The sequence below is a fragment of the Thamnophis elegans genome, chromosome 8 (genome assembly GCF_009769535.1).
Source record: "Thamnophis elegans isolate rThaEle1 chromosome 8, rThaEle1.pri, whole genome shotgun sequence".
Taxonomy (NCBI): domain Eukaryota; kingdom Metazoa; phylum Chordata; class Lepidosauria; order Squamata; family Colubridae; genus Thamnophis; species Thamnophis elegans.
Genome location: NC_045548.1, coordinates 74,785,932 through 74,799,036, shown reverse-complemented (window position 1 = coordinate 74,799,036; position 13,105 = coordinate 74,785,932). Strand labels below are relative to the sequence as shown.

Here is a 13,105-nt window from a genome sequence, read left to right as displayed (position 1 = left end):
TTTGGTGGCAGCCTCTGACATATTAGAACACTGCTATCCTGTCTCCCCTAGTCCTTATTTTCATTAAACTAGACATACCTAGTTCCTGCAACCATTCTTCCTATGTTTTAGCCTCCAGTCCTCTAATCATCATGGTTGCTCTTTCCTGCCCTCTTTCTAGAGTCCTCACATCTTAGTTACATCATGGTGACCAAAAGTGGATGCAATATTCCAAGTGTGGCCTTACCAGGGCATTATAAAGTGGTATTAACACTTCACGTGATCTCGATTCTATCCCTCTGTTTATGCAGCCTAGAACTGTGTTGGCTTTTTTGGCAGCTGCTGCACAAGGCTGGCTCATATTTAGTGATTGTACACTAGGACTTCAAGATCCCTCTCACAGTTACTACATTGAGCAAGGTACCACCTATACTGTTCCTGTGAATTTGTACCAAGGTCAAAGATTGAATTGAAGGCCAGTTCAAGTTGGAGGAAGGCTGAAATAGCAAGCTAATTAATCATCAGTGGGAGATTGTGGCTAAATAAGTTACTTGAAAAGTTTGGATATTGTGCAAAGGTAATTGCCTGCACAAATTGTGGATTCATGCACAGATTAATCGGTATAGAGATCAGTTTCCATTAAATAAAAAAAGGAAATTATGGGCTTGCTTGGAAAGAAATGATTGTATCGTATGAATGACAAAAGTTGAAATTAAGAGTTGACATCTTAAAATTTTCTGAAGTTTCCATTTGATCACTACCATTTTCTTCCTCCTTGAAAAATTTCTGAAACAACTCTTGATGCTTCTCCTGAGTTTTACCTTTCTGTCTCCCCACTAGATATAGATCAAAGGGTTAATGCTGCTGTTGATACAGGTACATAAGTAGCCAAAATGTACAAAGTTGGGATGTATACAATCCCAAAAAATACAGGATAAAATAAAAGGCATTTAGGTGGAAAGCCAAGACTAAAAGAAGAACAGCGTGAGCAAAATAGCTGTCAAAAGCTTCCTCCGCCTTTGGCTTTTGGATACGAAGCAGATTTGATAATAAGGTGACACTGGAGATGGTCATCAGTGGGAGACAAAGCACAGCGTTAACGATGAACTGATACATCACAGTATAATTCCTTCCAAATCCACGAGAAAGCTACAATGGTGAAGTGAATTGAAAGAGAGGATGAAGGAGGTGACCCAGGTTGACAGCACAAACAATACTGAACAGATGTGCTGGCCGGTGGCATCGTACCAATTGGGAAGAGGACCGAAAGACACCTGTCGATGCTGATGAACTGTCAGGAGAAATTGCCCCGTGCTGTACATTAACAGCAGGATCATTTGGAAGAGTTCGTAGGGAAAGGCACAATACAGATGTGTAAAAAAGCCAGTGATTTCGATAATCAGCTGAGTGGTGAGCAGGCCAAAGTCTGCAACAGAGAGGTTGAATAATATAATGGCAAAAGTGTTCCTCTTAACAGAGGACCGCAGCAAACCAGATAACAAGACCATTGCCCAACATTCCCAACGCACCAAAAAAGCATTGTGAAGATTGCAAAAACACGCACTTCCTCATCTTTTCAACCATGTAAACAGGTCCTGATTTTGCAGCTGGTTGTTGCATTGATTTGTGCCGCATAACTGATGGAGGGGTGGATGCCATATTCATTATGCTTCAGCCTTTTTTGTCCTCGTGTGGCTGCAGATTAGCTCCTGCTAGAACAAAACAGAAACAGATGGCATTGGCCTTATCGACGTTCCTAAAAAATGCATATTTCAATGCAGCCTCTACAGGTAGATTAGGCATCCTGTCCTCACAATTACCGGTGGAATGATGCAGGTTGGTGTAGTTGAGATGGTTCAACACGACAATGCGCCGTCGACAAAAAGCGCACCGACAAAACCGCGGCAAGAAAAACTGCGAGTTCAAAATTGCACCGACGAATGAGCGCAGAAGCGCACTGACAATAGCGCACCGACAAAAGCGTGTTCTAAACTTAACACCCAAATCCTAACCCTAACCCCAACCCCAACCCCAACCCCCAACCCCAACCCAACCCTTACCCTTACCCTTACCCTAACCTTACCTTAACCCTAATCGCCCTTCTGTCAGTGCTCTTTTGTCGCACTCCTTTGTGGGCGCGCTGTCAACATCGCGGTTTTATTGCCGCGGTTTTGTCGGTGCGCCTGTTGTCGGGCGCGCATTTGTCGGGTCACGAGTTGGAATAAGGGTTATAATCTGGGCCTCCTTACTTCATTAAAAAAAGGGTCATGTGAAACTTTGATTCATCAAAGCAATGATGGGTCGTCTTCATCTTTGTTCATTTGGTGTTCTCATGGAACACACACAGTTGTGACTTCAAATCTAAGAGTAGCAAATTGTAACCAACATGGATTATGAATGGGAGGAAGGGAGGAAAGAAGGAAAGAAAAAATGGGGATGGAAGGGAGAGAGTGGGGGAGGAAGGAAGGAAGGAGATAATTTGATTTTGTTAAACTAAAGGAAAGGGGAAGAATGTACAAGATAAAAATGAAGGTGCTCTAAGTTTCTGGTGTCGATGTATACATGCAGGGATTAGGACCAAAGAAGAGTGTAGTTCATTTTACTAATTAAAATGGATCACGCATCCAATCATGCATCAATATGATCAATATTTCTCAATATATTTCAAACGTTTTCCAATCTTATTTTCAGGACCTCCCATTTATCTCTTAAGGACATTTTCACTGTCCTATCTAAATCACGGTGAAGTTGTTCTTTGTCTTCAGGAACATATGTGGTAGACTCAATTTCACTTGTCTTTAATCCTTTTATATGCTTACTTTTTCAAACTATATTCACCGTCAATTTACTCTATCCTTCCCGAGAAGGCAAGTATTCTTGGTCTCACCAGTGATTCCAATGAACATGAAAGTGAGGTTATTCCCCACTCGTCCTTCTTACTTTTCCTGAGGCTTCCTACTAATAATGCTCTACTGAGGATCATTGTCTATATTTTGAATTTCCTTCCAGAATAGTTTTTATCATGGAAGACCATGATAGCTCAGAAACAAAGGGTGCCAAACTCACAACATCATGGCGGCGTCATGTGACATATCACAACTCTTTTCCCCCTTGGCTAAACCGGATGTGGGTGTGGCCAGAACGGGATGCATCCGGCCTGCGAGCTGTGATTTAACAGCCCTAGCTTAGAAGAATATCTTTCAAGAAGTCTTGGAAAATGGAGGTGGGGGTGGCCAGCCCGCAGGCCACGAGTTTGACACCCCTGTTGTCTATGGCATTTGTTTTCCCTCTATACACTTTTTTTTGCATTCTACATTAAAGCTACTTTTTCTGAATGCGGTATACAATTTGCAGAAATATGTGCAGCAGACAGAAACGAGAAAAAAAATATCTTGTTATGGAACAGTACTTACAAATACCTACTTTGGGGGAAAGGTGTGCATGAACATCTTTAAAAAAGAGAGACATATACAGAATGTGTACATAGCAGACACTCATTCAAAACATGTACTATCATTTGCATGGATGATGATGATCATCACCATCATGGAGGGCATGGGTTAAAAAAGCAATCTCAGTCTGAATATGAAATGGGGTGATAGAATCTGAGGGTGAAAAAAGAAGAAATGGCAGGAAATAATAATAAGAATAGAATAATAATAATAATAATAATAATAATAAGAAAAACTATTCTCTCTCTGCATATTAGAAACAGGAAGCACTTTTGTAAGGGTTTATCTCATCAGGCTAATTATTCCATAAAGCATCTGTATTCAGCGGAGAGATGAAATATTACCAGATGAACAGATAATATCAGGAGTCCGGCTGCTACGGTTTCCCCCCAGGTTTGGGAGAACTCTGAGCTAGGTTTGCCAGGTTTATTAACATTTGTATGCCACTCACTCCCTAAGGACTCTGGGGGCTCACAGATAAACAGGGGACATATATATATAAAATTAAAATAGAATACAAACATTAAAATTACACAACATGCATACAGCTTAGAGTGGGGCTGGATAAATCAACAGCCCCAGGCCTGCCGAACAGCCAGGTGTTAGTAGCTTTACGGAAGGCCGGAAGAGTAGTAAGGGTCCGGATCTCTACGGGGAGATCGTTCCATAGCTAACATTAGGGCTGGTTCGGAGAACCTCCAAATCCCACCCCTTGCTGGCGCCACTCACACTGCCCCACCCCTCCCACCTCATCCCTCCCCCCCAGGAATCTCATGCAGTCCATTTTGGATGTGAGGTAAGGGCAGGGCCAGCATGGAGGCTCAGGGAGGGTGAAAATGAGGCTCTGGGAAGCTTGGCAACCCAGGGGAGGCAGTTTTCGCCCTCCCAGAGGCTCGAGGAAAGCTAGGCCATGCCCACCCAGCAACCAGGCAGAGAACCCATTGCTGAAATTTCTGAAGCTCACTCCTGGGTAATATTCTGACTTCAATGACCAGCATCACTTCAGCGCTAACAAAAAGGGAAGATGACAGATCAGTAACCAACAAAAGCATATACAGTAGTTATTCTGACACTTTCGAACATTTAGGTATTCAAAGAAGGCTCCATCGAATTCTTTGGAAAGAAAGCTGCATATGAGAAGGATCAGAGATAGGAGAGAATTTAGTAACAAGAATTTTTTTTCTAACAATATCTTACTTCCCTTTGAAGAAGAGCACTAGAAAATCTCCGTCTGGATCAAGGCAAGTCTTCTTCTAAATGACAAGATTTTTCGTCCTAAACTCAGTTCAGTTCTGGTTTCAGAGGAGCTGTGACTATTCATTCAGCAGAAATTATATAGAATTGCTTCATGGTATTTGTGCAGAAAGAGACACCCACAGCTGTAGGGTGGTGCATATACTGGAAGTAAGTGTAGATTTTTCAAAATCATTCCTTCCAGTAAACTCTGAAAACCTCTTCGTGAGGATGACTGTGCCTAAAGAGTAGATGTATTGTTCCACAACATCAGGGGTATTAAATGGTGGCTGGCAGTCTAGAGGTCATGCGCGAGGTCATGCTCAGCCCGCACCAAAAAGTCCAAAACATGTTGCAATACATGATGAGGCATGATGTGACACATTGAGTTTGACGCCTGTGCCCTAGCTGGTTCTCTTAAATGTATTGCACAATAATAGTGGCTCCTTTACGAAACTTCCCAACATTATAAAATTTTATGTCTCAATGTGAACCTATCTCACCTCATCTATCTACTGTTTATAAAAAAAGGCTGGTTAATAGGTGAATCAACAGCAGAATTAAACTTCAAACTCCACTGTTAATAGTCTATTAGTGTATTTAACTCGTAGAAAGTCTACAACAGTTACCACAAATCACCGCAATCAACCTCTCTGTCTGTACAGAGAAGGTCTATCCAGCATCAAATATTCTCATTTGATTCTTTAAAATGAATATTTTCCTTGATGTTTTAATTGGGATCTTTCCAGTGGTGGGTTCCGGCAGCGTCCACATGGACATGTGCAGTGTGCGCATGAGTCTTACCGCTTCCACAAGACTCCGTGATGCTCCAGTAGCTCAATGGAGTGTCGCGCAGGCACTGTATGTGCTGTGTGCATGCGCGGAAGTGCCAAAGACTTAAAAGACCGTAAGGAGCTTGGGCGGCAAGTGGGCCCTCCGGAGCACCATACTTGAGAGACCGCCTGCTGCCAATTACCTCCAATAGACCGATTAGATCCCACAGACTAGGCCTCCTCCGAATTCCATCCACCGGCCAATGCCGATTGGCTACCACCCGAGGAGGGCCGAGCCGAGGTGGCGCAGTGGTTAAATGCAGCACTGCAGGCTACTGCTAGATCAGCAGTTCAGCGGTTCAAATCTCACCGGCTCAGGGTTGACTCAGCCTTCCATCCTTCCGAGGTGGGTAAAATGAGGACCCAGATTGTTGGGGCAATATGCTGACTCTCTGTAAACCGCTTAGAGAGGCTGAAAGTCCTATGAAGTTGGATTATAAGTCTACTGCTATTCTCTGTGGCTGCGCCGGCCCTCTGGAATGCGCTCCCCGTGGAGATTCGGACCCTCACCACCCTTCAGGCTTTCCGCAAAGCCCTTAAAACTTGGCTGTTCCGACAGGCCTGGGGCTGATGAGTTCCCGTCCCCGCTCGAATTGTGTGGCTGTTGATTGTTTTTAAATTGTTGTGTTGTTTGTCCGTTGTCTTTTTTTTTCCTCTTTGTATTCCCCCCCCCCTTACTTGGTTTGTGAGCCGCCCTGAGTCCCTCTGGGAATAGGGCGGCATAGAAATACAATCAAATCAAATTAATCAAATACTGGAATGGTATCTGGGGCTCCGGGCAGGCTCTGGTATTCCAGTACCGGGGTTACCGCCTGCAACCCACCACTGGATCTTTCCCAACAATTGCCCATTCTCCAGAATCATTAGCCTCTGTTGTAAATATCTCTGCAGCGCCCATTGCTTTGAAAGTCTCCCTATAAGAAATTGTTTTCTAGTTAAATATAATGTCCATCCTTCAAAGTCCATCCATCTTCCCAAGAAAATGCAGTCCATCAACTCATCAATTCCATCATCTCTAAGTTTCTTATATTCGTTCCCCTTTCAGCCTTCTCCACCAAGTTTGCAATTCTCAAACCAGGCTCTTTTTTCACATCTGGAAACAACAGACCAGATCCCAGTCCATCCAACTGGATGTCCCAACTTCTGTCATCTACATCAGGGTGTTACCCCTGGATTGAATGCAAACTGTGGCTGACCCATGAAACGTTTTATTAAAATTTTCAAATATGTTGCAGTGTGGGATTCAGCCAGTTCACACCTATCCGGGAGAACCGGTTGTTAACTTTCTAAGCAGTTTGGAGAACCGGTTGTTGGAAGAAATCTTTTGTTTTTCCCCACTTTACAGGGCTAATCCTATAAGGAAGGCAGGAGGGAAACATTCTGGTGTTGTTTCTAGCCTAATCTTTATTGCCCTCCTTACAGAAACTGCCTCTCCGGTTAACCCTTATTACCATTGTAACAGCTAATGAAGCACCCATATCGACCGGAGTGACATTGAGTTGGCCACGCCCACACAGTCACATGACCATCGAGCCACACCTACCCAGCTGGTCATTAGGGCAGAGAACCAGTTGTTAAATTATTTGAATCCCACCACTGATATGTTGCAAGTTAAAAAGCATTTAGTATTCAGTATAGTATTTGAATACTATCCTGTCCTGTTCTGTCCTACCCTACCACACTACGCTATTAGTCTTCAATTTAGAACAGTTCATTTAGTGATTGTTCAAAGTTACAATGACACTGAGAAAAATGACTTATGACAGTTTTTCACAGTTATGACATTTGCCGCATCCCCGAACATGTGATCAAAGTTCAGATGCTCAGCAACTGGTTCATATGTATGACCATTGCTGTGTCTCAAGACCATGAGATCCCCTTTAGTGACCTTCTCACAAGCAATGGGGAAGCCAGATTCACCTAACAACTGTGTGACTAACTTAACAACAGCAGTGATTCACTTAACAACTGAAGCAAGAAAAGTCATAAAATGGGGCACTTAGCAACAGAAATTCTGGACTCAATTGTGGTTGTAAGTCGAGGGCTACCTGTAATACACAGTAGTAATATTACACAATGTAGCTATTAGCACCTTTGTTATTACACCCAAGTTTCAAACTCTTACATTTCCATTTAAGCCCAGATAAATATATACATACAGTTTCATTCAAAATTGATACCAAGAAGGGAGAAAGCAAATGAGTTATTTCATCTGTCTTGATATCTGTCAGTGTACTTCCCCACTGTATTATTTTCTTGTGTTGGAGATGGTTACTACAGAGATACCACGAGAGATACACAGATAACCCCCCGACCCTTTGGAACGAGCTCCCCGTGGAGATTCGTACCCTCTCCACCGTCCAGGCCTTCCGCATAGCCTTGAAGAACTGGCTCGCCCGTCAGGCCTGGGGATAGGATAGTTGCCCCTCCCGAATGATGAATGTATGTTGCTTGCTATTTTATTACATGTTGTCCTACTGTCTGTATTCCCCCCCTTCCCAGTTTTTGTGTGAGCCGCCCTGAGTCCCCTCAGGGAAAAGGGCGGCCTACAAATTCTAATAAAATTACAAAAAAATAAAAATTACAGGAAACCCCAGAGATCGCAATCTCTACCTGTAGCAACCAATAACTATGAAAACATCTACTTTCAGGATCTCTGCCAAAAGGAGTTTGCTCAGAGATTGAGCAGGCTCGGGCCACAGTTCTAGTAAGCTTCAGCCTTATTAGAAAGAAAACTTTCACCAAGCTTGGGATTGGTGAAACTTGAGATATGCTCTTTTAAGACAATTCCGCAAGAATGATTCAACACATGCATGTGCTTGCCTGTGTGCATGCACAGACACACAGACACACAGACACACACACACACACAGAGAGAGAGAGAGAGAGAGAGAGATTTTTCTAGCATTCTTTAGGACCAGCTTATGAAATGCTAGAAGTGGGGTGGAATGTAGTCTGGATTCCCCTGAGGAGGGTGTGCAATCCAGAAGAGAAAAGACATTTAGATAATTCTTTGTCAGGCACAAAGAATCAGAACCATACGTTAAGTTGCAGGCAATTTATTGCTTAAGCTTTTGCACAAGAACTAAGGAATATTAAATTGGCACCAGATATGGGTTAATAGAATTTATGAGGGGTTGGACCATTTGTGAGAATGTAACGATTCTAGGCTGATGACTCATTTAGCTTAGCCGGGGGGGGGGGGAGAGAGAGATAGATTGAGAGAGAGATTGAGAGAGAGAGAGAGAGAGAGAGGAGAGAGAGAAGGGCCCCTGTGCCCCTGTTTTGAGCCTGGAAGGCCTCCTGCACCAACCTGGAAGCAAAAATGGGCAAGGGGGGTGCATGTGCAGGGGGGAGCACAGGGGGTTATGCATGCATGCATGGGAATCACTTGCACATGCCCCGGGGTGAAGGATGTGGGGTTGCATGTGCATTGCATTATGGGTGATGGTGGGCATGTGGGTGTGTTGCATGCACATACACACACTTTCGGCATGCGATGACAAAAGGTTAGCCATCACTGTCCTAAGCCATAGAATGTGGGTAATACTTAGACATGTACCATTTCACAGTGCTTAAGTAGCTGTTCTTGAAAAAAGATTAAACGGGATTAGATCTGCTCAGTATTTGGATGGCACCGTTAGGGGTAAGCAAGTAAAGGATTGAACTTGATTACATTTCACTGTATTATCTCTGAGCCGGCCTTTAACAGGGAGAGATGGGCTAGAGAATAAGTTGACCCCCTCTTTGTGATAGCCCCTTAGATAGCAATAACACTTAGACATGTACCATTTCACGGTGCTTTTACAGCCCTCTCTAAGCAGTTTACAGGGTCAGCCTCTTGCCCCCAACAATCTGGGTCCTCATTTTGCCCATCTTGGAAGGATGGAAGGCTGAGTCAACCTTGACCCTGGGGAGATTTGAGCTGCCAAATTGCAGGCAGCTGGCAGTCAGCAGAAGTAGCCTGCAGTACTGCATTCTAATCACTGCACCACCGTGGCTCTTAATATTGGAAGAGTGCTATCATGTGACTCCTAGTCCAATTCCTGTAACTGATCTTCTTTTCTGACTCTTCCTTCATAGGGTTCACAGGGTATTAAGGTGTTAAGGATGTTTTCTCATACGTCACTCTGGGAATGAAACCTCCTTATGTTGTTGGGCTAGACGGAGTTTAAGTGCTTCAGCTTGTTGCAAGTTGAATCTCCTTGCAAAGTCCTCTGAATTCTCAACTTTTGGTTTTTCTTTACCTAGAGGTTTTTTTATTTTGAATTTCAAAACTATTTCTTAACACAACCCAGAGCTTGTATCGTTGCCCAATTGTTGCACCACGCAATTAAAAGTGGGTTTGGGTGAGGCAAGACTTTATATTTCTCAAACCATTCACACATTCATCCATATAAGGGAACACAACCACTTGTCTTGCCCAAGGCCTAACTTCCACTTTTCCACACATCTATGCAACCAAGTTTTAGGAATGAGCTTTAAGCTGGGCTCATGAGAAGTGTCCTCCCTCTAGTTCACTAGCACAGCAATCAGTTGTGATGTTGGAACAAGCTTGCAATGCTTCTCAGGTTAATTTAAGTACATTTAGGCAAGAAAAACAAAATGCACAGGTACAGTGTAGTGATACCTTGCTCGATAGTTCTAACTGTGAGAGGGATCTTGGAATCCTAGTAGACAACCATTTAAATATGAGCCAGCCATGTGCAGCAGCTGCCAAAAAAGCCAACACAGTTCTAGGCTGCATCAACAGAGGGATAGAATCAAGATCACATAAAGCATTAATACCACTTTATAATGCCTTGGTACGTCCACACTTGCAATGCTGCAACAAAGATGATTAGGGGACTGGAGACTAAAACATATGAAGATAGGTTGCAGGAACTGGGTATGTCTAGTTTAATGAAAAGAACGAGGGGAGACATGATAGCAGTCTTCCAATCTCAGGGGCTGCCACAAAGAAGAGGGAGTCAAACTATTCTTCAAAGCACTTGAGGGTAGAAAAGAAGCAATGGATGGAAACTCATCAAGGAGATAAGCAACCTAGAACTGAGGAGAAGTTTCCTGGCAGTTTGAAGAAATAATTAGTGGAACAACTTGTCTCCAGAAGTTGTAAATGCTCCAACACTGGAAGTCTTTAAGATGTTGTATAACCATTTGTCTGAAGTGGTGTAGCGTTTCCTGCCTAGACAAGGGGTTGGACTAAAATACCTCCAAGGTCCCTTCCAACTCTGTTATTCTATTCTATTCTATTCTATTCTATTCTATTCTATTCTATTCTATTCATTCCATTCCATTCCATTCCATTCTATGTGTATATATGTCACAAACAACTATGGCAAGCTCTGAATAAAGCTAAAAATTCAAAAGCTCAACTTACTGTCTTTAAAGAAGACAGTTCTCTCAAAACTCACCATATTTTAATGTCTCCAAATCACAAAATAAATGTGAATGTCCAAAATAGCAATAGCAATAGCTGTTAGACTTATATACCGCTTCATAGGGCTTTCAGCCCTCTCTAAGCGCTTTACAGAGTCAGCATATCACCCCCACAGTCTGGGTCCTCATTTCACCCACCTCAGAAGGATGGAAGGCTGAGTCAACCTTGAGCCGGTGAGATTAGAACCGCTGAACTGTAGATAACAGTCAGCTGAAGTGGCCTGCAGTACTGCGCCCTAACCACTGCGCCACCTCGGCTCTTAAAGAAAGCTGCACCTAGCAAAATTCCAGTTCCCAATTTATGCCAAGTTCCTCTGTTCACTATACCCTCCTGCGGTGACTAATTGCATCTCCCCCATTCTTGGGAGATACCAATTGGGAAGAGAGTGAAGTCCACCTTGGAAGAAATCAACTTGAGTTTTTGTGTTGGGATCAGCACTGTGCCTGCCCCAGATATTTGAAGTATTCCTCTTATCAGCAATTCCTCTGCCCCCCCTCCCGCAGCTCCTGTAACTGCCCCCAATGCAATGTTACCAGCCATGGTGACCCCCCCCCCCGTGGTAGGATGCTGCCAGTTTAACAACCAATTCAATGAGTATGTGCGTTGCGCGTATGTGTACTTTACGTGCACAGCACTGAAAATGGAGCATTTAGAAGCTCAGCTGCTTACCTTCCAAGTCAGCAATGGTAAATAAAACAGCTGGGTGGGGAAAATCAGCTGTGCTGAGCAATTGAGATGAGCTAGAAAGCAGGAAACGAAGCACAGGGTAGAGTATGGGCGGGTGGATGGGGCGAGTTGATCTTGGAGTGAACCAGTTGGCTCCTAGCTGATCGTCAGAGCTACTGGTTCACCCAAACCAGTCCAAACCGGTAGAATCCCACCCCTGTTGACACCCATTTTGGGGAGATAGGACAAAGAAGCAAAGAGACCACATTCTTTTCAGGCATGGCTTGTCTTCAATTCATCTAGCATTCAATTGCTGTATGTTCAGCTATCGGTCAGGTGTCCTGTTTCCTCTGTCCTGGGTAAACCAGACAGGAAACATGACTTGATGAGCTACATCTACTTTATTGTAGGGCTGCATTAACACTAATACATCTGAAGGTATAACTTTTATTTAACCATATTGGAATTGGAATTTTATTATTTGTATGCCGCCCTTCTCCAGGAGGACTCAGGGCGGCGAACAATTCAAGGGGGAAAAAGGGGAACATAAAAACAAAATACAAATAATAAAAGTAAACAACAGTCCACAATCATACATGTCGAGAGGGGAGGGAACTCATCACTCCCAGGCCTGCCGGCAAAGCCAGGTTTTGACGGCTTTTCGGAAGGCCTGGAGAGAGGTGAGGGTCCAGATCCCTGCGGGGAGTTCATTCCAGAGGGCCGGAGCTGCCACAGAGAAGGCCCTCCCCCGGGTAATAGCCAGATGGCATTGGCTGGTAGATGGCACCCGGAGGAGGCCAACCCTGTGAGATCTAATGGGTCTGTGGGAGGTAATTGGCAGCAGGCGGTCTCTCAAGTACCCAGATCCAATACCAGAAGATTATAAATAAAAATATAAAAGAATATAAAGATAAGATATCATCAGCTTTTACTGGAAGGAGAGAAAAAAATCCCCTTGGTGCAAATGAAGTTGCTTGAGGCTAAAATAACTTCGCTAAGCCCATGTTTAAAGAACTCTTTATTTCTGTAATTGTGATGCTTGTGAAATTTTGAACATGAAACCACAAAGCTTAAAATGTTTCCTTTTATTCCCCAAGGCAGGCAGATTGCCTTCTGTTGGTATGAGAGCAGAATAGCAGTTTACAGAGTCAGCATATCGCCCCCACAGTCCGGGTCCTCATTTTACCCACCTCGGAAGGATGGAAGGCTGAGTCAACCTTGAGCCGGTGAGATTTGAACTGCAGATAACAGTCAGCTGAAGTGGCCTGCAGTACTGCACCCTAACCACTGTGCCACCTCGGCTCTTAAGCAAAAGCTTTCTTATATATGATAACCCAGAACCATTTAGTAATTTGATATCTACAACTTATCTCTCGAGTTGAATAGGCAGCCGTTGACATCATGGTACAATAAATATAACAACATCAGAACACCAAGTGGCTGCTCCCACCCCCTGCGCCACTCATAATTTTTAAAATGTTATGTCTTTATGGGTAGCCTCA

At 43.6% G+C, this 13,105-nt stretch overlaps 1 pseudogene; it reads right to left on the bottom strand.

Moving 5' to 3' along the window:
- Positions 1-636: 636 nt before the first annotated feature.
- On the bottom strand, positions 637-2,962 carry LOC116512034 (annotated as a pseudogene).
- Positions 2,963-13,105: the final 10,143 nt, after the last annotated feature.